Below are 26,546 nucleotides of genomic sequence, written 5' to 3' on the forward strand. Positions count from 1 at the left end.
TCCTATCCATTGGAAAGATGTTTAGATAGTACAGAAATGGAAATTTATGCAGCTAGATAGGCAAAGACCTAAGTGCAGACTGATTTTGATATGCTGATTTCAGTTTGATGGCTTGGATTGCAATTTCTCTCATCTTACACTGCATTTTTTGGGGGAGGGTGTGTGAAAAACAGCTCAGTGGCTTATATTTTGATGATGCATTGACCAATAATGATAGTACCTGACACATAATTTGTGTAAAGATAAAAACTTTTTCACTTATGAGAGATCTTTCATGTGTGAATTTTCATTGAATGAATTTTCAGTTATTCCAGTCTTTCTGGCTATGAAAATTTTAAGAGAATTTCTTCCTGAATTACCTAGGTTCTCAAAAAAAATCACATGGGAGAAAGGCAGATATGTTTATCAGGGCTTGCTCATGCACAGAGAGATATATATGATTTCATCAAGAGTAATTGCCTTACTACTAACAACTTGGAAGTGACACAGATAGTCAACATTACCTCGAGCATAGTGAGAGCCTGGCTGTAATAACTCTTTAAATGCCTTTTGGCACATTTCTTGCTGTTAGTTTCAGAAACACAGAAATAATATTAAAAGGCCCAAGGAGACTTAACTATATACTTGAAGTGAGGACTGAATAGATGATCTGAACTTCATGCCACTGGGTGGATTATTCTGTCTTCTATTCATCTGATTCCCTGTCTTCAGTCTCTGAAAGCTGTACCTTGACAAGCTTCAGGGTTATTATGTGGAGCTCTTGCTGTTCCAACTGATCTTTAATTTCAGTGTGTCTCAGCATGGTCTTGAAGCTCTCTTTGGATTCTGCTCGTTTGACTTTGGGTTTGTCCTTAATCTTTTTTTTTATTTTTTTTTTTTATTCAGATTGGTCTTTTCCCCTTCCCTTTCTGCTTTCTCCTGTAGCTGTATCTTGGCCTCCTTTTCCTCCTCCTCCTTAATCTCAGGCTTGGCCTTTCTCTTATCCCTGACTTGAGAATCAACCTTTTTTTTTTGACACAGGTCTGGCACTCTCCCCCCTTCTCTTTGACCTTAGACTTAGCCTTTCTTATGTCCTTCGTTTTTACTATGTCTTATTCTACATGCTTTCTTGGCATCACTACTTTCTGGCCTAAGGGGATTTATCGTTCCATTTACCATTCAGAAATTCTTAAGACGGCAAATCACTCTCTTCTGCATCATCAGCATTTCTCTTGTCTGTGTTGCTGTTTTGGGCTCAGACTTCATGAGTTTAATTCTTCCTGACTTCTCATAACAGTTTGCACATTCTTCAGAAGATTTCTTTTGTTTTGTTTTCTTTTGATTCAAGCTGAGTATAACATCTTTGTTTCCAGCCTCCTTGTTGTGTTTTGTTTGGGTTTGTTTTTTTTTCTTCTTCCCCTCAGCATATTTTTTTTTCTGGAGCTTTTCAGTTTTTTGACCTGTAGTATTAATTATTATGTTTGTTTAGAACCTCATTATACTGATATTGTCCTTTCATCCTTTATATTTCCATTCGTTGGTATTGCAAAAATCTTCACATTTTCTAGTGAAATGTGTATTATATGCTATTCAAATATTTACGCTCATTCATTCTTCTGATGAGGAGTTTTTAATCTGTCTTATTTGCTGTATCGCACATGCTACTCTTGTTTTGATAGGTAGTTCATGGTGATTCTGATGTTGCCCCCATGTAAAATGAACCTATGTTTTGCCAGTCATAATACTTTTGAAGGCAAGAAGATTTTTCAAGAAATGTTAGTGGTTTCTGGTAAAAATAGGTACCTCTGCAAATTCACATCATTTGTTCCTAGCTGCCATCATGCCTTACAAACAGCTTCATTCTTCCTCCCCAGTCTGCGTCCTGTGGAGATGGTCTCAACCTTTCTGTTTCTGTGTTACCGTTCCTCTGCTGCTGCAGTTGTGTGTTTGGTACCAACCCATTTTCTCTGAAGAACTGTCTCTGGTTGTCATTTGTGTTAGCCTGTTCTGCTTTATTTCTCTGTTCATCTCTGGTCTCTGCTAGGGTTTTTCTCGACCTTGTAGACCTTGCCACAGATTCATACATTCCTATCCTTTCTTTTTTGTAGTTTCTCTCTTAAGCCACCCACCTGTTCCATGGGATATTCTTGTTGCTTGTGTCTGAGGATACAGTCCTTCACCTCTGACTTCAGAGGAGTGTCAGTCTCTTTCATGCTTCCTCTGAGTATGGTACCACAAGGGGATCCTTGTGGGACAGGCAGGAATAAAGACCAGAGGCACGGGTAGGTTCATATGTTTAAGTGTTTAAAGCAGAAAGCCATGAGCAGAGAACTGTGAGAACTACTATGTCAGAGGGAGAAAGAAGCAACATAGGTTCCACGGGTCCGCTATATCTTTCTGATCTGCTTGAAGACAAGGAATACAACTCAGAATATATTAATTTAGGGGGAGTGTGTGGCTGAGAGGCTTTCTGTCTGCTGGTGTGCTGCTTTTGACTGAAGTTGAAAAATGGGTCCCTAAAATGGGAGTTTTTTCTTGTTGGTGAATTTCCTCTCTCTAGGCAAAGAGAGAGTTACCGCACATTTAGCAAAGGAGAAAGTATATTTCACTGCCTTTGCATTATTTGATGCTTACTTACATTTGTTTTAAGCAAAGAAAGTAAGATACCACCACTCATTTCTTAGATTCTGTAAGTCAACATTACCTCAGTTGGTATATGTGAAGAGTGGGTTGTTTTTGTTTTCTTACGTAAAGCCCACAGTCTTGACTCATGGAGATAAATAGGTCATTCAGGATGCCTATTTTTTCCCCACTAAATACAAAGGAAGGCTGAGGTCAGATTTAGTTATTTAGCTTTCAAATACCTAAATTACGGAAAAGTTGGTTTCACTTTTGATACTCCTCTAGTTCATCTGTATCCTTTTCCTGCTGTGAGATCTACCTCTAGCTGTCTTTCCTTTTCTGAACATCTCCCTCCTCCATAACTGTCCAGGCAATAAATAGTATATAGCATCATCTCCTTAGATGATCTAAGGAGATGATGCTATATACATAAACATAAGACAGAACATCAGTCTTAGTTGCTTGTTGCTGTTTCACCTATAAAGTCAGAGACTGTTTTGATAATTCTGAGAAATGAGCCAACTGAGTAAACTTAAACTGAGTAACATTAAAACTAGGATCATTATAGTACCATCAGATTTTAAGTTACCTATGAGTCTGTTGACTGGTGAGAAAACCTGTTTTAGACTTCAGAAAAAGTATGCTTAGAAGGACTGCCAGATTCCCTTAACATTTTAATTAAATTTTTATAATTATGAGGAAATCAGTTGTCACAAATATGGAGATAAAATGAAAAATATATGAAGATGACATCTATATTTTTGACTACTAGTCTTTTAACATGTGTGCTCATGCTTTCTGATACAAAGGAAGCACAGTATTTGCAGTTGCTTTTTTGAGAGCAATTGCCTATTACAGAGATAAAGTCTAAACATGATCTGTAAATGGACAACAGAGAACAGCATGGTTTACTAGAATATACGGAGTGTAAACTATAGTCATCTACAATTAAAATCAGTCTGGCAAGGACAGATCTTAGAAGATCTTTAAGAGAAATAAGGTAAAAAGGATAAACACATAGATACAAAGATAAACATGGAAATTCATTTTTATGCTTTAAAGCTGGAGACTATTTTTTACTATGGAGAGACAGTAAATGCAATCCCTGTGTTTACTAGTCAAGCCAAGGTGAGTTATATTCTCTTCCCGTAGCAGGAATTAAGCTGTAAAGGCTGCCAAAATAAAGAAATGCAAGTTTAAGTTGAAAAGGGAAGCTGTGTTAGCCTTAGTGGATTTTCACTGTCCAGCCATTCCTTAAATCCTTCCTCATTTCTTATATCCTAGGTTTAATCACCTACTACTGTTGGAGAATTGGAATGGCTGTCAGAGTCTACGTGAACAGTGAAATCTTCAGTAAAAGTGCCACTGTCATGTGGAGAGATTTAAGACATTACCATAGCTTGGAATAAAGGTTGCCCTAAACTTCAACATCTGATTCCTCAACGGGTGTGTATGGGAAGTTGCAGTGTTGCCAGGCTTCCCCTGCAGCAAGTGTCCAGATGGACACTTTCACGGTTTAGCTGGAGTGTTTTACACGCTCCTTATTCATAAGGAATTTTGCTTTGCTTCCATATTCCTGAATTTCTCCTTTTCAGACATATATTCAGATAGTCATCCCCTGGTATTTAATTCCACTTTATAAAGATAATCACAATCTTTATGCAGAATTGAGCCCTGAATTGGTTTTGCAGCTGTTACAATGAATTGCACTTATAGGGAGTGGTTTGGCTGTAGTGAGTCAAAACACTCATGAGAAAGAGTTATTCATTGTGATTAAAATTGCAAGTAAGTGTTAAAGACTGATTTCATTTACACCATTGATTTTGGTCAAAAATGAAGCCTAAAATCTGATATTTTTTTCTTTAAATGATATGAGAAAATTTTCTGAAATGCAAGAAAGAAATAATCTAACTAATTTCTTAAAATACAGTATAAATACATACACATACTTAAAGATAATGTGTTTGTGTGTGTGTATAGATAAATTGTTTGTGATGATGATAGTCCACACTTTATCAGTTATCTGGAAGTCATGTCTGTTCCTATTGATGAATGACATGCAGATGGACCCTGAAAGCCATATAGGTTTGTGGAACATGTTTGTCAGTTTATTGCAGAAGTGTTTCTACAGTGTTAATAGGCACTATACTGTGGCCGAATGCATTGTGTGATTTTTTTCAGAAATTATAAGTTTGCTTGACATATTAGCAAGCTAATAGGAATACCTGATGACCTCACCCTTTCTCCTGTACTTTGTTTTGAAATGGTATTTTTCACACAAAGCGCTTGTCTGTGTTGAACAACTTAATGAAAATAAGAATGAAAATGATATGCAGTGCCTTGGTACTTTAAGAGAGATACAGAAAATAATATACAAGCAATGTATGAATTTCCTCTGCAAAATGTGTGCTGCTATAAATGCCATAAAATCAACTTTGCTGGCCTTTGAGGGATGAGAAGTATTTGAACTAAACAGTCTTGGAACCTATGCAAATTACCTGAAATAACTTTCTTAACACTGTTAAGATTTGAGTTTTAAATTGCAGTGTCTCAAGATAGTCCTGGCAGAAAAGACTGCTAGTAAATATTGGTATTTAGTCTATCTAAATAGTTTGTCTAAAATGGATAGACTATTGGTAAACAGTTTATCCATTGAAATGTCATTTGAAGTTTTGAATTAGGAAAGAATAAATAATAGTCAAATGGCTTTTAAAAATATTTGAATATTTATATGTTAATATATCTGAATATTTGAAATTTTATATTTTATATTTCAATATGTGTGATATATGTTTACAGAAATATTTTGTATAGGAATAATATAAAACCCAAGGGTTTTGTGGTGAATTTTTTTTTCTCCTTTATTTCAAAGTATTTGCCTTAGTATTTTTCCCCAAAAAGTATACTTTTGTAGTATATAGGTTTATATATAAAAAAATAGAAAAAATTCTATTTTTTGTATCAGTGATCAATCTGCAAAGAAAAAATATTGCTAATAATTTTAACGACAGAAGTCAATATACTATGATCAATGTATTTATTCTCTGGGTATCAATATTATGATTTTTCTTTCTTTTTGATCTTGAAAAAGAACATTAAAGGTGATTTAATAAGTAACTTTTTTTTCACCATTTGTGACTCGTAAGCCTGGAATTTTTTTCTTCATTTACTGAAGAGCACTATATATTTCTTCCTAACAGGAAAAGCTTCCACTGTAACTAAAATGACATCATGCTGCCTCCTATGGGGGAATGCTGAAGCCTTCTCAAAAATACGACACAGTGGTAAGTACTGAAAGTATCTTCAGAACATTTCTGTTTTCTGTAAAAAATATATAAAGGAAATGAGAGCAAGTCTCTACTGCTGGTGTTATTAAATGTGTTTGAAATATATCTTTGCAATATCTACATCCAGTTAAAATGCTTGTTTGCCCAGTGTTTATATGAGACATGAAATACAATCCATTTTAAACTTTAGTGCTATTTACGTGCTTATTCATGATAAGCATGAATTTTTCTTATTTTTCAGTTCTGTAAATATTGACAGATACCAGTCAGTTTGTAGTTAAAAGGTGTGGGATTAAACTTGGCTATTGCAATACTGCTAAGCAGTAAGATTTGGGGGTTCCAGGCCTAACCGTGCCAGACAGAGCTGACAGGCTTCTGTTTGCAAAACAAAGTTGCGTTCCAAAGTTCTTATGGGGCCCTACAAATAAAGATGTTTGGTTGCTCTTTCATATTGGGACCATAAAGATCTATGTTTCCCTCTAACTTTATTAGAAAATATGAGATAACATACTTTAATATATAGTGTACACACAGACACACACGTAGATAGATAAAGGTATATATATATACACACACACAAACATTTGCTTGATATAAATATGAAATATGTGACAAGGGTTTAGTTTAGAAATCTATGCATAGAATAAATCCTATTTATAAAACACCTTTGTTTAAACTACTTACCATTCTTTCATACTGTGCTTGACACATTGATTAACAAGAAGGGAAAAACGTACAAATGACCAGAAAAGTTTCTCTGATGCCTAGTTCTTCCTTCTCACTTTATATGCTCCATGAACTTTGAAGCAGATGTGACTTTTTTCTGTAATCATTGCGCTAGCTGCAGTACCATGATGTTTCAATTTAATGTTATCATTGGGTCCTAAATTCAAGGAGAAGGAATAGTAATATATCTGATATGATAATAAAGTTGTGAGTAAGCAATAATTCAAAGTATGACAGGTTAGTTATGAGATCCGAGGGTACCATTATGTGAAGTGTAAAAATCAGGCAAAGAAAATAACAGCTTTGAAAACTCCTGTGATTTTTGCATCACTGAACCATGTTTATTCCAATTTGTAGCAATTTAAATGTAATTGAATAAAAAACACTTTATAAACAGGAGTTTGTTTAATAGTTTAGCATCCATGCTGATCATAATCATAGCTGAACTCTTACTGGTTACTACAGTGAATAGTACATTTATGCATGAATACCATACATAGTATTCAGTTACTTACTCTCCTCAGAGAACTCACAACTTTTTTCAGGAGAAAGGCAAGTAACTGATATGAAGAATACAAAGCTGATATGAAGAATAAAAAGCTGAAGTCAAAGTCAAAATAATCACTTAATTTCTTTGGAACTAACAACTTGTGGTAGATTTACATTGTCTTGCACTAGAATTAGCCACAGCCATGTGCCAAGAAGGGAGGAAAGTGTCATCTACACTGAGATAAACCACAGAAGCTGGGGAGAAGACTCTGAAGGGGAAATTGAGGAATAGTGCAATTTTAGTTTTCACTGTTTTCTCAGCATTTTGTTCTTCATAATGCTCACAGGGAAAGTCAGGGAGAAGGAGAAGAAAGAGGAGCAAACAACATTAAAACAGAGAAGTGAGATAGAGCCTATTGATGTCTGTTTTGTAACTTCCACTGCAAGTTAGTGGACATCAGAAGGCAGTTGCGCCTTTTGAAAATTTCCTTATTCATGTGAAGTGATAATTGGACTATACATAAAAACCCCAGGAGAGCAGAAAATGAGTTGTAAATCTGCATCAAATTTATTTCGGCTTTTCTGCTTGCTAATTTTCTGAAGTATATGTAGCCATAAACATGTATGTTCAGCTGAGAACCCCAAGGTACTCAAAAAATACCTAACAGAAATATGGTAATATATATTAAGTAATATATTATTTTGTCTGGAAGAAGATTATGGTCTTATGAGAAGTTTTTCAAGAGACAAATTGAAATGGATCTGAAGACTGTCAGGAGAGTGTACAACCCAAGCCAAATTAACTTTGAAGATACATTTGCAGCGGACAATAGGGATCCATTTGGATGAACAGAAGAACTCTGAGAGTGATATATATCTTTATCAGTGTTGGTTCAAAAAAATAACTAGATATGGTAGCTTGGGCAGATTGTAACTGTGACTTTTACTATATTGCATTCTTATATTTGAGGGAAATAAAGAAAGAAATCCCCACGCCTTTATTGCTTTCATCCAGAACTCCAGCTAAAATTCTTCAACATAAATCAATGATCAGAATGATCTTTCTCAAGAAGAGAAAACTGCAATTTATGTTTAAGGTATGAAAAAAGTGCCTGCTGACAATGAACAATATAGTAATAAAAATCAAAGCAAACAAATGGCCCATGCTTTGTCCTCAAATTTTGATCTTGCATCACAGGTATAAGCTAGTTTAAAGGATGGGATTTCATTCTGAAATCCTGACCTGACAGCTGAGTGTGCAGATGGAGCCCTGTGGTAGTCCATGGGGTGCTGTGTAGTTTCTTTGATGTAGCCACATACTGTCAGATTCTTGATCATGTTCTCAGACTCTGATCAAGCCTTCTGTCTTGTATCATTTATGATAACAAATGTGAAGGAATAATAAAGCCTTCATATTAGAAGGCAGGAATAAATCATTCCAGCTCTAGCCTTGGGAGTTTTAGGAAATGGATCAGTTCTTAATTCTCTGAGGAAAATCAGGGTACAATATAACTCTAGTTCTTAGAGCTGTCAGTTCTCCTCAACCTACTTTTCAGCTCTTGGGATTCAGTGTTGTTGATCAGAGTCTTCAGTTCGCCTCCCCTTGTCAGGGTTTATGGCTGCAAATGGAAGTGCGCTTAGCTGAGCAGTCCAGCCTCTGGTTAAGCAGTGCCTTCAACTCTTATGTATAGTTTTCTTTTTGGATTCTCACTGTATTTTACACTATTAGATGGAAGGAAAATACTACTCATATTTTTTCTTTCTTGGTGAAGTATGAGCATAATTTTAGCATGGACTGAAATCCATCGGATAAGTAGGCTCCTAAGACATGTACTATGATACAGAGGCTGTGCTGATATTGTCTATAGTGTACTCTTCCCACCAATTATCTTGATTTTAAAAAGAAAGAAGGAAAAAACCTCAATTTTAGGTTGTTCCTTTTATAAAGATAGCAGGTGTGTTTTCCATACTGAAACATAATTGATAAGCAGGAGCAACTACTGAAGTTATCAACCAAACATCCCAGAACTGATGGTCTGGTCATGTTAATTAATTGAGGCTGATACTCAATATTTCAGTAGCTTTCCAAATTGGAAACTGCATCCTCTTCAAGAAATTCAGATAGTGTAAACTGAGTTGATCACCTACTGTCTGGGAATTTAACCAGGATTTAACCAGTGTCTGTCTAGATGTGATTGCTGGATGTTCCACATCTTTTTATGCATCTGTAAATTTGTGTCCAGGGAGAGTATTCTGAAATCCTAAGTCCAGTGTAATTAACTGTGACTCAATTTATCTAGAAAAAATGAATTATGTTGCATCAGCTGCTTTGCTCAGAGATGTTACTTGTAAATCTGACCTTAGCAAATTCATTACATAACTTGTGGTGGTTTTGCCATTAAAAGTAGAGACACTCAGCATTAGACCTTCTATGAATACTGTAATCAAAACTTTCAGATTCTTTAATGAATATAAAAGATTCCTTACCTGCATTTGAATTCAAAATGATGTATCTATTAATTTTCAATTGCAATATTTAGTTATGTGTTTCAATATGTCTGACCTAAAGTACTTAAATGTAGGTAAACGCTAATGATCTCTACTAATCTGTGGATTTCTGTAGAACCCAAATGAGAAATGGAAACATGAAGTATTTGCAAATATTATTCAAATATGAAATTACAATCACCAAAACTTCCTAGGTCATTAAATTTACTTTCAGGTGGCAATGTAATCGAATAATTTTAACACTTTTTACTAAAAGTTTTCAGGCAGTAGTTTAACAGATTTTTAGTGACTTTTTTTTTGTTAAAGTACAATTTCAGTGATGACATCCATTGAAAAATAAAAATATGAATCGTGATTGCCTTAAATTTTTAAGAAGCAAAAAATATTCTTATCTAAGTAACAATTCCATAAATACAGTTGATTTTGCAGAAAATTAATTTGAACATTACATTATGTAAATCATTGTACAACTATAATGAAGAACAGTTAAAATTGTATCATTTCAACGTTATGCAGGCTGGATGGCTAAAAGGAGTTCACTGAATCATAAAATTGTGAGTAAGCAAGTGAAAGCGAAATAGAAAATAATCACACTGTGTGTTTTGCATAGGCAGCTCATTTGATTGATTAGAGGTGGTTTTTAAAGTTGAGTCATGTTCAATGCACAGAACTGGAGTGCAAATTTTACTACTATCTGCAATGCTTGAACTTGAAAATATTTTATTACTGTGACTCATGTAATTTAAATCTACTGTACTGAACAACAGGTAGCGGTGTTATATCAGTTTCTACAGGGAACTTTTTAAAAAAAGTGTTCAAAAAACCTGTGTTGTTTTTTTTTTCCCAAGAACAACAGTAAAGCTTTTGAACATAAGGTCACAGTAAATGAATTACATGAAAGAGGTTATCCCCATGCTATCAAGGTTCAAAGCACATTGCATCTTCATTATTAACCACAAGACAGCGATATATTATATTTGGTTTATTTGGACAACTCAGTAGTATGTTGAGGGAAGACCATTTGTATCTTTTACTAAATATTGCTTTACCTTCCCGTTAACCATTCAGTGGCTACCTTCCTCAGTATTTATATAAAAGAAATAACTCTGTGTAAGAGCAAAATTTTGTGTCCTCCTGGGGTCTCCATGACTTAATTTGAGCTCTGCACACTACGGTTTGAATTACTTTTAGAAACAAGTGACAGAAGATGATCTCTGGGATCATCAGCTCCAGTTTCTAGAAGAGGAGACAACCGTATCATATAATCCTTTTTATACAGGTTATAATGTAGGTTATAAAGCCAAGGGCTACATTGATTACTGGTGGAAACCAGAGATGAGTGCTGTCACTCAAGGGTCCACACTGGGACAATACTGTTAAATTTCTTCATCAATGGCATAGATAGTGGGAATGAGTACACCCTCAGCAAGTCTGTGGATGACACCAAGATTAGTGATGCAAATGATTTATTTGAAGGAAGGGATGCCATCCAGGGGGACCTTAACAGTCTTGAGAAGTGGGCCCATGTGAACCTCCTGAAGTTCAACAAGGCCAAGTGCAAGATCCTGCACCTGAGTCAGGGCAATCCCCAATATCAGTACAGGCTGGGTGGTGAATGGATTGAGAGCAGCTTTGCATAGGCCTTGGGGATACTGGTAGATGAAAAATTGAATATGAGCCAGCAATGTGCACTTGCAGCCCAGAAATCATATCTTGGACTGCATAAAAAAAAAGCATGGCAAGGAGGTCGAGGGAGGTGATTCTCCCTCTCTCCTTCACTCTCATGAAGTGAGTACTGTGTCCAGCTGTGGGGTCCCCAGCACAAGAAATACACAGACCTGCTCAAGCAGGCGCAGAGGAGGGCCATGAAGATGATGGGGGACTGGAGCACCTTCCCTACGTGGACAGGCTGAGAGAGTTGGGGTTGTTCAGCCTGGAGAAAAGAAGGCACTGAGGACACCTTATAGCAGCCTTTCAGTATATAAAGGGGACTTATAAGAAATTTGATAAGAGATTTTTTACCAGGGCCTGTAGTGGCAGGACAAGGGGCAATGGTTTTAAATGGAAAGAGCGTAGATTTAGAGTGGATATAAGGAAGAAATTTTTTTATGATGAGGACCAAGTTGCCCAGAGAGGATGTGTATGCCTCATCTCTGGAAGTGTTCAAAGCCAGTTTGGGTGGGGCTTTGGGCAGCCTGGTGTAGTGAGGGTGTCCCTGCCCATGGTAGGGAGATTGGAACTAGATGGTCTTTAAGGTCCCTTCCAACCCAGACCATTCTATGATTCTATAATTTGTCTGTCTCATATCATACACTGATTATCTATGCATGCTTATAAAACATGCAAGAATAGTAAAGTAGTAGTTAAAGTAGTTAAAAATAACACACATATAGCACTATAGGTAGCACTATTGGTAGCTCAGCATGGAACTGGAATTTGGGGATAAAATAGATGGAAAATCAGTAATGATCACAAAGTTGGGTTTTTTCTGATTTTTTTAAGAAATTATGTGAAACTGAAACCCTTTTGAATAATATTCTCATTTTCAGCTAATTTCATGGATGTGTGTGCTAGCCATGGTGCGACATTGTGTATCAAACAGCAAATCAGGAGAATTAAGATTTTTTCTCTTTTTTTTCTCTTTGAGAGAGACTTGGGTTCTTAAAAACAGTCCTCTACTACAGTTTTAGGAATAAAACTTCTAGCAATGCCCTGTAAATCGTGTGTCAACATCTGGTAGCTCTGCATAGAAGGGTTTGCATGCTTAAACTTGAGCACCTATATTTCCATGTTCTGGATATGTTTCTAGATTGCATTAACTAAAATGTCTAGATCTCTATTGATTTGCTAGACATCTGGCTCACAGGTAGACTACTTAACAAAAAAACAGGTGTCCACTATCTAGAACTGAAAGTTGCACCTAGCTTTAGATCTGAGAAGAAATGTGTAAGATGCTGGACATCTGGCAGGTTCAGAAGTGTATTTTTGTGTGTCTAGGGAAAACTGTGGTTTCAGTAAGCTTTTTAGGTGCTTAGAATATTTTCTGGGATTTGAATGTTACATATAGAAGTTTATCTGGAAATTTTTGTGGCTCTGGACCTCAGAGAGCATTACAATGAAAAAGAGAGGATCTCAGTGAGTTTCTGCATTTCTAAGGTTAACTAGTAAGTCACATGAAGACTATTTGGATCCCATTGTGAATATAAATCTTGTGTTTGATACCCAAGATTTTTTGGATTTAACTTCAACCCTCTGGAAGTACATCTTACGGGAAGGTTTTCTTAGTCTTCTAAGTAAGTGAAGTGAATGCTGACAAAATGAGACACAGTTGTTCTGTACTGCTAGGAATGAATTTGGGAATGTTGGTGCTGCAGAGAAGGCTGGAGGAGAGCAAAATAGTTTGGGTTTTGCTTTTGAGAAGCTGACTGGGTACTTCATTTGATTAAGTATCTTTAAAAATCCTAGTATTGCGTAGCTTAGGGAAACAATGTAGCATAGTTCTTTAATGATGAAAAATGCTGAATTATTTCTATTCTGTGCCAAATGCAAGTAATCCACTACAATTATGCTAATCACTGCCCTGAAAACAAATTGATACAGCTGTTGAGTGACTAGGGAAGATGATGGCATATTTCTTTCTTTTTCAAAAGAAAAAAATAAAATGCTTTTGCCAGCAGGAAGCCAAACTGCTTGTAGAAATGTCTTAGAACTGAAAATCACTATTTGATTCTGAAGGTAAATATGTTTGTTCATATATGGGAATATAAAATATATTTAGCTTTAATTGTATGCCACTGTAGACCCAGATATCTGGTATTGTATCTATTATAGCAGTATATTGTTTTAATTTGTTATTGACATTGTGCACAAAATACATATATACTGCTTTTTCTCTATTGAATCTTATAATATGGAAGCCAAAAGTATCTAAAATACTCTTTTCACAAGGTTCATTATCCAAAAAAAAAGGACATTTTCTTTCATATATGCTGCTTTGCATTCCATTGTTCTTTCCCAAAGAAAAAGCCAAAGAAAGGGAACACAACACAAATATGGTAATATTGTTATCTGCTACTTAAAAAAAGTTCAGAATTATTTGTGTGTAGGTGAAACTACTCAGCTCAAGTAATATTTAGATTCTGTCTGTTTTCAGGCATTATAGTCTCTACTTCTGAACAGGTACGAAGTAATACTATTCTCTTTTTTACCTGGTTACAGCTGCATTGATAGTGATGGAGATTTGCCCATCTGTGCTCACAGCATGAACATGGATTTAAAGCTTACACAACTATTCACAGAATTTTAGCAAAACCAGCTTAAATTTTTGTGTTTTATTATGACTTTAGCAAATAAATGACAAAATTTGGTGCTTGGTTATAATCTTAAAAATCTGCAATTTTTGTTGGTGTAAGAAATTAATAATCTGCAACTAAATATCTATTCAAATTGTGTTTTGGATCTCCATGGTGAATACAAAGCTCTTTTATCTGGAACTAAATCATGCATTTAATTCTAATATAGTTTGCAGTCAGTGGAGTTAATTGCACTGAAAAATCGTGTTGCTTCTATCATTTGAGGCTTTGTGCTTTTCTTTAAAGGTACGTAGGTGATATTTCCTATGCTATGTCATATCACTATGATTACTCTTATGAGTAGATATATGTCATGAATTTGGTTCATAAAGATGAGATGCAAATCCTTGAAAATTATCTACGAATAATGAGTGATCTAATTGTTCCTCTGAGTTGCAGTCTACTCTTACTTAAAAATATTACCACAATGGGATGCTAGACTAAAAGACATATATTTGGATTGCTTGTAGACAGCCTTTAAAATTAATATTTTTTGCATGTAAAGTTATAGTGCAAGAGTCCTTGCAAAGCGTATAACTTTGTCTTAATTATGAAATATTACTAAAGTGTTTCGATCTGAATTTGCTTCTTTCGTTATAGCTATTTCTAATCAAATATTTTTCAATAGAAAAAAATAGACCTTTGTGTAAAGCTCTAAAAACTAACTCTTTTTCCATTTATCATGCATCCCTCCAAAAAAGATACATGTACACAGAGAACAACCTGAAATGTAAATCCAAGAAAAGGGTAGAAAGAGCTCCCAGATATAACACATTAGTAGGCAAATGAATCACACCTACTTTGTTATACCACTTTTTTTGAGTGGTATAACAGAAAATATCTATTACCATAGCTAATTTCCAATTAAAATTACCAGTTAATTTTCACTGTATAGAAAAACACTAGCACCATATTTATAGATTATTAACTCCAGGAATAAAAAGAGAGGGGCTTTTTAAAGCAAAAGTTATCTCCATGCTCAGGTTTGCTTTTCTGAAACTGACGTGAATGCTCTTCAAACTCATGTAATGGCATTATTGTCCTTTTACACTGGGATGTTTTTTGCAAGTTGAATATATTCACATTGCCAAAATTCTTTGAGGAAATTAAGTTATCTGTACGTGTGAAATTCGTGTTATTCTGATCTAAGTATTTTGGCTCTGCTGATTTTAGAGAATAATAATTCAAAAAAATCCTTCAAATTCAAGATTTTTGACAGAATTAAGAAGATCTATTAGGATAATTATTAAAAATGAGATACCTATAAGCAGAACGAAACCTCTAAATACATTTTTCTGTTCGCAATGCATGTTAATTAAAATCACATCACAGCATAAACTGATCATAAACTAACTTTAGTTTAGCTATAATTCAGTTTTCAAAAGATTTATTTCAAATGTTGTATCTCTATGTCATTTTGCTTTGAAAATGCAAGCTATCCTTGGGGAACTATAATTCTTTTATTTTTCATTTGAATGATAGTTGATTGGCTTGTTTTAATCATTTTATTTTAAGAATTGCCTGATAGTGAATTCTCGGAGGAAGATAACACATATATTCAACAAATTGATTGGAAGGCTATTGTTTTTTAGAAAAAATATTCATGTGAACATTTGTTTCTAGTGATTATGATATGCCAATCATGAGTGAAAAATATTATTTATTGCATATTTCCTAATCTTTTCAATATATTTACTTTTAAAGAAAATAGTTTATCTGGGTGACAGTGTTACATATTGATTTTTTTTTTTTCATAAAATCATTGAATCATAGAATCGTTTATGTTGGAAAACACCTTTCAGATCGAGTCCAACCATTAACCTAACATTGCCAAGTCCACCACTAAACCATGTCCCTAAGCACCACATCTTTTAAATACCTCCAGGGATGGTGACTGCACCACTTCCCTGGGCAGCCTGTTCCAGTGCTTGACAACACTTTCAGTGAAGAAATCCAATCTAAACCTCCCCTGCCACAACTTTAGGCCATTTCCTCTTGTCCTAGAACTTGCTACTTGTGAACAAAGACTGAAACTCACCTTGCTGCAACCTCCTTTCAGGTAGTTGTAGAGAACGATAAGGTCTCCTCTCAGCCTCCTTCTCTCCAGGCTAAACAACCCCAGTTCCCGCAGCTGTTCCTCATAAGACTTGTGCTCTAGACCCTTCACCAGCTTCATTGCTCTTCTTTGGACACGCTCCAGCACCTCAATGTCCTTCTTGTAGGGAGGGGACCAAAACTGAAGGCCGCTTCAGTGAGGTGTGGCCTCACCAGTGCCGAGTACAAGGGGACAATCCCTTCCCTAGTCCTGCCTGCCACACTATTCCTGATACAAGCCAGGATGCTGTTGGCCCTCTTGGCCACCTGGGCACACTGCTGGCTCATATTCAGCCGGCTGTCGACTAACACCCCCAGGTTCTTTTCAGCTGGGCAGCTTTCCAGCCACTCTTCCCCAAGCCTGTGGCGCTGCATGGGGTTGTTGTGACCCAAGTGCAGGACCCGGCACTGAGCCTTGTTGGATCTCATAAAGTTGGCCTCAGCTCATCAATCCAGCCTGTCCAGACCCCTCTGTAGAGCCTTTCTACCCTCAGGCAGATCAACACTCCCACCCAACTTGGTGTCATCTGCAAACTGACTAGGTGCACTCGATCCCCTCGCTCAGATCACTGATAAAGATATTAAAGAGAACCGGCCCCAGTACTGAGCACTGGGGAACACCATTTGTGACTGGCCACCAACTGGATTTAACTCCACTCACCACAACTCAAGCCAGTTTTTTACTCAGCAAAGCGTACGCTCATCCAGGTCATAAGCAGTCAGTTTCTCCAGGAGAATGATGTGTTTTGTCTGAACATCAGGAGCTACTTTTTTACTGTGAGGGTGACTGAACACTGGCACAGGTTTCCCAGAAAGGTTGTGGAGTCTCTGTCTATGGACATACTCAAAAGCCATCTAGACATGGTCCTGGGCAACAACCTTTAGGCGTCCCTGCTTAAGCAGAGGAGTTGGACCAGATAACCTCCAGAGGTCAAAGTATGAACAAGGAGAGAAAAACAAACAAGTCTGTATAATGATGATTAGTCACTTGAAAAATTAGAAGGTGGATAATTAGAGACTGAGAGCCTCTGTTGTTGCTACAGTTCTGTTTAAAGGAAGATGATTGCAAGAAATATACATTTATTTCAGATTTTTTATTAAATATTATTAAAATACAACTGATTGAGTGCAATGGTGTGAGGCTTCAATGTAAAGTTCAGCCAATGGCAGAACTAGAATCTGTTTTCCATAAACTTAAAAACCACCACAACTAAAATAAAAAATGTAAACAGTGAGGTAATAAGCCACTTAATGGCACAAGAAATTCAGATCTCTTATTCTCAACATAAACTAAATTAATTTAAAAGTAGAGTTAATTAAAGAGCATGTATGTGAAAGACAAAGTGATGATGATAGTGCAGAAACTAAGTATCTGAGTTTATTAATTTACAAAGCAAGAGTTTTTAAATAGATGAGCTTGACAAAGAAAATGAATGTATTAGAGTTTCAACTATGGAAATTGGAGCTAGGTCTGAGCAATCACAACAATAACACTAAAAAACAACTGTCTTGGCAGCTTCATGGTCTGTTGGAGTGTAGACTTGTCAGTGCTTTGAAATATTAGTATTAGTGCAATAGGGTTCTGAGATTGTTAACTTTGAAATATTACCCCAGTATGTTATGAGTTAATGTAAAAAAAGGACATAAAGGGTTATCAAAACTTTTGTGCTTCTTATGATTATGATGTTCTGGACTGAAACATCAGACTTTTTTTTCCAAAGTGACCAATAATAAAAAACAAATTGAGGTTTATTTGATGCAGAGGTTTTTTTGTGAAAAATTACCTCATGGTGAATTTAATTTAAATCCTTACCTGAAGAATTTTTACTTATGGTTGTTTATGGTTCAGTGTATAGGCAGGAAATGAACAAAAGCAGAAAAAAACCCCAACACCTCAAAGTTGCTGGTATTGCAAACCTTTTTTTTTTTTTTTTTTTAAAGAAATATGAAATATGTTATAAATATTGCCAAAATATGACAACAACACTTGTAGGTTTTAGTATTAGCAGTGCAGATCTGGTGTACAGAAATACAACTGTCTTGGTGCTAGAATTTAGGAAAGATAAATGTTACAAATATGCTGAAATTGTTGTAAGATTTCAATATGCCAGGAAATCAGAGTCAGAGAAATAATGAATCAGGACTCCTGGATGGTCATCTCCTATGCATATGGGAGACAATACTAAATTCCAAAAAGAAAGTGGTTAGCAACTTGCCAAGGTGATAGTTATATCATCCCTTTGGGGGGGCACACTTCAAGGAGAGTAGCAGCTGTCTAAACAGAAGTGACAACGATATTTGATTTTCTTGTTTGAGGAATCTGTAAAAATAGTGCTGATAAAACATATGTGCACTTTCCCACCACTTTAAAAATAAATAATTATACATGGCAGCAAGCAAGACCTTTAGATGATAGATCTTTCTCTCTCATGCCAAAGAAGGCATTATGGAAGGAATTAGTTTGAAGAATAAAAGTGTAAGTCAGATCAGACAGGAATTACTGGCATATCTCAAATATGAGGTAGAATAATCTTCTCTTCTGTCAAAGGGATTTAATTGTCTGCCCTGACCTCCATCTGTTCTATTAATTGACTGCATTAGTTTGTGGTAGATATTTTTGGTTGGTATTATGTTTTATTAGTGGGATTTTTTAAGATGATATAATAGTAGCACACAGGAAGCTGTAACTCCTGCCATGTGACAAGGTATATTTTTTTCTATCATCTTGACCTAAATCAGTTGACCGAGGGCAGAAAAAAATAGATTAGTTCTTCCTAGTTAACTTGACAGCTGCAAATTGTCTTTAATTCTATTGTTTCTGCAATATCATCACATATGGATATGATGAAAGAAAAAAAGGAAAAAACAAAACAAAACAAAACAAAAAAAAACCCCAACCCAGAAATCCTTTACAAAAGAAATGAAATAAATTCCCTTTACAAAATATAAATCAATTTGATATTGGTTGTATTGATAGGCACATATCTTTCTGTATGTATCTTACATATCTGTATAAAGAGATGAAGGGAAGATAGAAACAAATGACCAGGGAGATGAAAAGATCTGTAGAAAAGAATTATGATTTGGAGAAAAGAACAAGCCAGTGGTGTGCACTCTGTGAAAAAGATTGGAGAATTAGACGGGGGCTGATGCCATGTGCAAAAGAGGAAAACAGTGGAAGATACTTTTATAAGAGGACACATTTTCAAGTAGAGGAGACAAAGAATATGACAGGTCTTGGAAAGGTAGTGGAGCATAAAGTTTTGTCATGAAGTCATATTGGTAAAAATTATTTCTTCTCATGATGAAAGGTGATAGTGTACTTGCTTACTTTCTCCTGTTCGCTTTTTTTCAAATGTGATCAGAAATTTATACCATGTATGAATCTACAGTGCTGTTAGTGTGAATATTGCTGTATGTATGTGCTGCGTAGTCAAAGAAATCTGTGAAAAATTATATGATTTTTTTTCTGTTGGCAATTTTGAAAATACACATGTAGTTTTGCAGTCCTATGAAAACAGGTAAAGTGTGGTAAATAATATGATAATAATAGTGTTGCATGGGTCCTGTTAGAAAGTCATTCATAAATAGTAGTCATTGCATCAAAATAGTCATGGGAAACATTTTCTGTCAAGTTGAGAGACAGGAGCAAAATAACCATACATTTCTAACATAATACTGTTTTTCCTCAAACCTATCAGTTCTATGTTAGTAAAGACTAATATTAGGTATAGATGGTGAAAATGGATAAACTTGTTCACTGAGATACAATTTTGCTTCAAGGAAGATACCATGCAGCAGAGGTTTCAAAATAACACAGAGATGGCTATGGGAATAATAATAATAATAGGAGGAGGAGGAGGATAAAAGGAATTGAATGGTAGGTGAGCAAATACCTGAAGTTTAGTCTAAACTCTGTATACTGACTTTCTTACCAACGGATGCTGCATCATCTTTAATCAACCATCAACGGAACTTAGGAAAGAACAGCCAGAAACTATTAGAAACTCGAAGCAGAATATGCTCTTCCTGGTTTTAGTCATGAGGCCTTGGTTCATATATGAAGCTAACAGGAAAATTACAAGTTTCTTAACTGTGTATCATGGTTATAGAGATAATTCTGTGTATATTGGTAAGAGGTGAGAGAAGGAATCACTTTGCTGTACTTCAGCTATTGGACAGTTAGCTGTCTAATCTACACTAATGACTTCAGATCCTTAAATGTAATCTTCAGGATATTTTCATGGTGGTTGGCTTCAAGTAATATTAATGTCAAATACCTGTGTTACAGTAGGAAGAATTGCTGCCTGAAGTGTATGCTTCTGGTTTAGACAGAATATCTTAACTTTTTCACACAAAGTTAGAGACATAAATATGATCTTTAGTGATGTGTCCAAAGTAGAGGACGTACCTTTTCATTGTGCTAGGCAACGATGGAAACTTCCCAATGATGGGAGGGAAGGTGTCAGCAGGAGAAATGACAATTTCTGCATTTGTTGTTGGCTTTCCTTTTCTACTCAGATACCAGTTCTACACACTACAAAGCAAATACAATATATTATGTTAGAGTTCTGAAAAGCTTTTGATGCAAGAAAATATAATTAACTAAATGTGAGATAGCTTTGAAGTTATGCATGTACTAGAATGACAGGGGCTGTAATGCAGATAATTTTGAGAAATTTATTTATTTATTTAAACCTAAGATAAAAGCATTCACTTAGCAATTCTGAGATTTCTTTTGGAATTGTTAAAAGACCATGAAAGATGGTCTGATTTTTATCATTTGGGGAGGGTGGAGTTGGAAATGGAGGACCTTTAAAACTGAATAGAAAATTACCTACAAAACATTTGATTTTTATACCCTTTTCTTTTCCCATCCAAGCCGAGCTTTCTGTTCTTTTCCTGCTGTGCTTTTTGGCAACAAATAAAGTTGAAAAAATAGTGATTACAAAAACCAACCCAAAATTCAAGTAACAGATGTCAAGACATCTTTTTCAAGCTTGTGTGTGTATGGAATTATTCTTTGTAGTATATCTTCTTGCTACTTTGTTTAACAATTTAAGAATTTGCATTTCCAAAAGAATGGAACTTCACAAGTCTGTTTCTTAGGTTTCTAGATTTTGTTGTTGGATTCTGCTTAATATTAACTCAGTTTTTATTGTTGTTTTACAAATTAATCCCACTTTTCCTGTTGTGTACATCCTCTCATATTACAGATTTGTCAACTTATCTGATGTAAGATGACAGACATATTTCATTAATTTTCTGGGGGAACATAACCTCTATTTTTTTCCTCATTTTCCATATTTAAGCAAAAAAAAAATGTACACTACATAAAAGCAAGCACAGTCAACCTTGGACTTCAGGCATCCATCAATGGGGAGGAAAGATGTGTCTGGTTCTGCCTATGAGGCTATGTCTTTTAGTAAAAAAATAGTCCAGGTCCTGTTCTCTGCCCCTGAGGCCACATAGCATAGCACAACACGTATCTCTATAGTGAAAGTTTTTCTTACATTAAAAAAAAAAAAAAAAGAAAAAAAGAAAATATTTGCCTTATTTGTACTGTTGAGGAGAACGTCCACTCTGTCCTGTTCCCTGGTCATGCATGCGCATTGGCTGGAAGGTATGAATACTGTGGCAGGACAGTGCTGGAGCCCATGCTCTAGCCTTATTTAGTTCACTGCTTAGATCTAAATTCCAGTGCTTACTACACTGGCCTAAAACCAGACTAAGAACAGGATCCATAATGGGATTTCTGTATGGTAATATTCTGCTTAGCTTTTAGGGGTCCACAGTATATAATACAATTCTCAACTACGTCAACTAGAAAGTTAAGAGTTTCACGCTGCATTATGGATTCAGCATCGACAGGACAGTAAGGAGAGTATATGACACAGATTCTCTTCAAGGCAGGTTTTTAAGCTCAGTTTTTGGTGGGGAGAGGGGAAGGCAGCAGGCAACATAAGAATGGTTGTCTTGTTATTGCCTCCTAAGATCTAGCTATTCTGGTGATCCCATCCTTTATAACATTTTGTGGAGACTTGCCATGCTGAGACAAGCTCTCCCTGATCTTAAATGTAAGGGACTCAAGACAGCATTTAGCAGGAGAAAGCTGGAAAAAGCCCACTTATTAGGAGGAGAGCAGCACAGGAACATTGGAGGACATTTGTCCCTTCTACTGGTGAGGTTGTCCACTTCCTAGTAAAGAAAGAAAACCTAAGGGGAAGAGTGAGTTAGAAAAAGTTTGATGATGTGATAGTGTAGTAAAGATATTTCCAGTCCCAATTTGTATTTCATGAAATTACTCTCCTACAAACTGCATAAGGCTTGCTTGAAAGTGAGAATACCTGTTTAGGGGAGTTTCAGCTTTACGGGGCTGCAAAGTTACAGTTTTCTCATAGTCCAAGGGTGAGAATCTCAGAGGAAAAGTCTTTCAGTTTAGGATTGAGAATGCTGCACACAGTCCTCATAGCCATCCCAGTCTTATTTGAAATCTAATGTTTGTAACTTGGAACATGGGAGGTGTGGGTTTAGACTTCTTCAGGTTAATGAGGGTAGTCACTCAACTCTTCCATTTCCAGGATGAGTGCATAATTGTGACATTATCATATGAATGAAGGCAGTATCACCACCTGGTAACTGGACCAGGTAATGCAATGAAAATGTCATGCCTGTGTTTCCTGTGTAATTCAGTTCTAGGAATTTGTATAATAGAGCAATAACTGGGGGTTTTTTGTCCATATAATATACTGGAGTGGGGTAGCTACATGTCCAGCTGGTTTAAACTGCTTTTCCTTCCCTGTTTTTGGTTATTGTAACATTTGTAATGTTTGCTCTTCTTAGACTAGAATGACAACAGGAAGATATCAAATTCTAATCATTAAATAGCCTCAAGAGATCGAATTGCCTAATAATCATTCCCTCAGACAGTTTCTTAGTTAGTTCAGACGAGTTTTAGTTTCGTCCATCCTTGAGGAAGGCACACACATAGGCTTAATGGCGAAGACAGCAAGACAGGAATGAGACCAGTGAGTTTCCCTGTTTAATATTTAGACAAAACCTGATAGATTCCCTTAAGAATTTTCCTTTTCAGTCATTTGACCTTTCTTGCTGGAGAGAAGTTAGACCAATTCCGTGTTAGAAATGTTTATTTTTTATATCTTGCAGTGGTAATAGGTCATGAACTTTGATATTTTTTAAGGTTTATTCACATTATATAGGTCCATTCTACAAACCTAAACAAATGTATGAAATAGTGATTTTTGTATGCATGTTTTCAATTTTTTATATGCATAAATTATTTTTTTATTCCAGGTATGAGAAATTTTACTCTACAGGAGCATTTGCCTGTCAAGGCTGAACATCCTCTTTCAGATCATAACCTTTTCTTTTGTAGTAACACATCTGAATTTAAGAAAACAGAGGTGCAGAAAAGAAATAGAGAGAGACCCAGAGAGTGTTACATTTCTTTTACAAGGTCATATCAGAAGTAAAAACTGGAAATGAAGTCAGCGGTTGTGCTAGACTGTACCGATGCTATTTTTTCTACGTGTTCCTAAAACACATTCTTGAAGAGTAGTATTCTCTTTAGACTTTGCAGCCACAGTTAAACAAAGACCATCAAATAAATAAATGTATCTTGTGATCATTGTCCATTGTAATGTTCTAGGCATTGGACTCTTTCTGAAAAAAAAACCAAACCAAAAAAACCCACTTGGTACTCTGTCACACTACCTTGCAAAATTAATTGCTGCTTTATTATTTGAGAGTGTGTCATGACCTCTCTTGCCTTCTAGCTTCAGACATTTGAATGGCTACAGTGTCCATTCAGTCATAGTAAGCTTAAATTAATATAATGAATGGTAAAATTTTGATCTGAGGAGAACAAACCTGGAATTTTGGGATAATTGGTAATTTAAAATCTATGTTTTAAACAGTTTATGCCATTATTTTTCCCTCCTAATATTGTCACCTCTTATTTAGTTGCAATCTTCATCAATTTATCACAAGAAGCAGAATGTATCATGGTCTAACCACTGAAATTTTTTCATGCTTCTTATGTGCAACACTAGTTGAAAATAGAGTTCAAAAGTCAGTGAGATGAGTGTGATTTTTTAAATCATTTTAAATACAAGAGAAATACAAGGGAAACCATATCTATGATTCTTCAACAGCAGCTTTTTATAATTAGATCCAAACACCTGATTCTTTACAGAATGCTGAAGAAGTTTCTTTGGGTTTTTTTGAAAAGGAGTGATGATCACACTTTTTCTTTCCCTCTGCTTGCTTTGCAAATTGTTTTCATTATTGAAAATTTTCAAAAACAATGTAGGGACCACATAGCCTTTTCTAACAATCCCATCTTTCTTTTTGATAGTGTATGAGACTTAGAAATTCAGAATAAGTGTGGTAGCTGCAGGCAAGAAACTGATATGAAATAAATGTGTACCCATTTTCTGAAAAGTAAATGATGACTGTAGTTTCTCATCTAAGGGATCTACTGACATTGTCCGAACCTATTTGAGAGACTTACTGGAGAAATTCATAGGAGGGTAAATGTGGCATATTATTTGGAAAAAAAACCAACCCACAACTGGTTAATTTAATGTTTGTAGATAATTTGTGTTGCTTTTCAGGCTTTATTTCCATATTTTAAAAAAATAATATAAATTATCTACCTTTGTCCTCAGTTATTTCTTACCATAAATCTAAGACCAACTTCGAGGTCCATGATGATGTTTGTATAGTTGGCATTTATTTTCACTTTAAGAAAGGACACATCGTAGTTCTTAAATTTGTATCACTGATATTTTACTTTCTTTTAGTTTCTAATCTTTAAAGATTCAAGATAATATTAACTGTGAATTAATAAGACATACATTAGAATGTGATGATGTAAAATATGAATGACAGTATTCTCAGTCACTAAAAGCACCTCTGATCCCTATTACCCGCTGAATGCTGTGACTGAACAGCAACGCACTACCACAGAAATCATATTGATATATAACTTGGTTAATCCATTGATAATGTAGATATGTAGCTCAGATACTCATGCCTGTTGGAGTTTACCATACTAAGTTAGGGTTATTATAAGTTTGGGGGGGATTTGTTTGTTTTTAATAATGCATTGTTGAAAAATATTCTTACTGGGAAAATGCTTACAAAAATTGAACAAAATAATCATATAGCTTCTATTAGGAAAAAAAAATTCTCATAAGATGCTTCTGCATCTTAATTTGAAGACAAGCAGTGCTATAATTACAGTTCTGAGATTTAAAAATATATATGATTTGCCAATTTCATTTAATAATATTCCCATATACCTTCTAGGTAATCCAGTCCAGAAACTGCACATTAGTTCATGACTATGTTGTTCACTATGACTTTGTCTGACTTTTCTGAATGACTTTATGTAACATGGGGAAGAATGACGCTTAGCGCATTTCAATGTATCAAGAAAATAGTCCTTGAAGCAGGGGAAAAAACACCCTAAAGAAATTATAACTGATGATGATGATGATGATGATGATGATGATGATGATTAAGATGGTAAACAAAACCAGTATGCATTTACTGATATTTTCAAGAACTGTTCTTTTGTTATTGAGCAAACATTTTGAATACAGTGAGGATTAAGAGGTTACAGTGCTGAATTTGAGTTAGAGGTGCATTTAAACTTGCCTTCTTAAAAGGGAAGAACTTTAACAGAAAACAACTGTGTGATTAGTTTTCTGCTAAAGTCCCAAATTATATGTATGTATTACTAAAAGTAATACTGTAGGAATATTGAAAAATTGCTATGCCTTGAGTAGTTCTTATTTACAGTCTCCTGCCACTACATTAATTTATTATAGTTTTATTTATGTTTAAAACAGGATAATATTTTTAATTACTTTTATTTTGGAAAAGGAAACAAACAAACAAACCCCACATGATTCCCCCCCAAAAAAACCCAACCAAAAACCAAAGCACCATAAAACTGCTTTACTTCCTAACTTTTGAAAATATATCTTTCAAGGGGAGGAAGAGAAAGGAAAGAGGAAAAGCCACAATTCATGTTCTTGGTAAATGAAATAGTTCTGAAATCCCTATATACTGTGAAATGCATTAAATACAGTAAAAAATATCACTATGAGCAGAATCTGAAGTTTTATTGATTACATTGTTTGTTATTTTTGTTCTGGTGACTAGCCAGTGACGCTTAGGGTTCAGCTAATCAAGCCAACTGTATGTTTTCAGAGCTTATGTCTAAAGATGGGGATGTGTGTGCTTAACTTTGATTCTGTATTGAGATGAGACCAACATACACATCAAAAACCTTGCCCCAGGGAATGTGAGCAGAAGAGAGGGACAAAGACTGCAGGTGGTCAGCAACTGAAAGCTGAGGTGCACAGTAGTGCACTAGTTGGTTTAGATAAATCCTGAGAAACCCCAGGACATCTGTGCAGTCCTCAGTCTTCTGTGCTCATATAATTTATATTTGTGT

General features: G+C 35.4%; 1 protein-coding gene across 4 annotated transcripts in view; it reads left to right on the top strand.

Moving 5' to 3' along the window:
* The window catches only part of NLGN4X (neuroligin 4 X-linked), a 188,564-nt gene that overhangs the window by 25,090 nt on the left and 136,928 nt on the right, over positions 1-26,546 (top strand). For 2 of the 4 annotated variants that reach the window (XM_075736324.1, XM_075736342.1), the window contains exons 2-3: positions 3,886-4,047; positions 5,802-5,885. The gene's annotated coding sequence lies outside the window, so the exon portion shown is untranslated. The remainder of the gene's footprint in view (positions 1-3,885; positions 4,048-5,801; positions 5,886-26,546) is intronic. The other 2 variants (XM_075736316.1, XM_075736334.1) reach the window with 1 other exon arrangement.

Source organism: Balearica regulorum, chromosome 1 (genome assembly GCF_011004875.1).
Source record: "Balearica regulorum gibbericeps isolate bBalReg1 chromosome 1, bBalReg1.pri, whole genome shotgun sequence".
NCBI lineage: Eukaryota > Metazoa > Chordata > Aves > Gruiformes > Gruidae > Balearica > Balearica regulorum.